Here is a 1045-nt window from a genome sequence, read left to right as displayed (position 1 = left end):
TTTTGGAGGATTGAATTCAAGTCTCATAAATGCTACCAGTTGTCTGTAGGTTGGAAAGGCAATGCCATTGAGACTATCACAACTTTTAGAAACCAAATGCTATTTCATCATATACTAGTACATTAGGGAAAATTTCAGATCATTAAACTGAAATAATATTATTGGAAATAATTGAAAGCTCATTCCTTGTGGGGGATGTTTCAAGGATGTCTATACATCTACAAATTTTATTGGATCTTATAAAAAGCAGTTATCAGTAAAACTAATTGTGAATACTGCTAGGATAGGAAAATATGCTAAGAACGTAAGTATGCAGAGATGTATTGATCATTTCTTAAAGGTGGTATAGACATGTCTTTCTACAATAAACATGAGAATATAATGGCATATGTAATTTAAAGTTGCTTAAAAATGATGGGTTATGTTTAAAATAAATAAACTATAATGTGACAACAAAGGTGTGTATGCTAATCTATATGGTTGATGCCAGTCTATGTGGAGATCCCTGCAGGAAGTGACTATTTTTGTGGCCAGTTATAGAATGATGGAAATTGCATGTTAAAAAAGCAGGATAAAAGATTTTTGCTTCTCGTGTGTGAAATGACCACCTTCATACTTGACCAGCCAGCCAAGTCAATCTTGGAAACTCTTGGAATGCTCGTCATCTTGTTTTAAGGTTTAAAGAAGTTGAAGAAACACTGTGGTCTGATGGAGATCAGCCAGTCTTTCAGTTAGTAGGTGAGACCTAATAAATGGAGGGTTTAGATGAAAATTTAGCTTTTTAAAAGTCACATTTCCTTGGAGGGAAGGTACACCTTTGGGGAAATTTTAAAATATCTACGAGGATAGGCAGGAAGGCAAGATGAATTGAATTGAGTAGGTTGAACAGGTTATATTCACCACCAAATGTAGGTGTACTACATGCTATTTCTATATACATGTTTGTATTTGCTGTAAATAAACAGAATACACAGGACTGAGAAAACAGAGCCAACGACATGTAAATGTCTGAACAAAACCAAATACCTTGAGAAAATTTGTCTTT

This window comes from Echinops telfairi, unplaced genomic scaffold, assembly GCF_000313985.2.
Source record: "Echinops telfairi isolate 266 unplaced genomic scaffold, ASM31398v2 ScPeMD7_7400;HRSCAF=8409, whole genome shotgun sequence".
In the NCBI taxonomy this organism is placed as follows: domain Eukaryota; kingdom Metazoa; phylum Chordata; class Mammalia; order Afrosoricida; family Tenrecidae; genus Echinops; species Echinops telfairi.
This window is presented reverse-complemented; position numbering follows the sequence as displayed.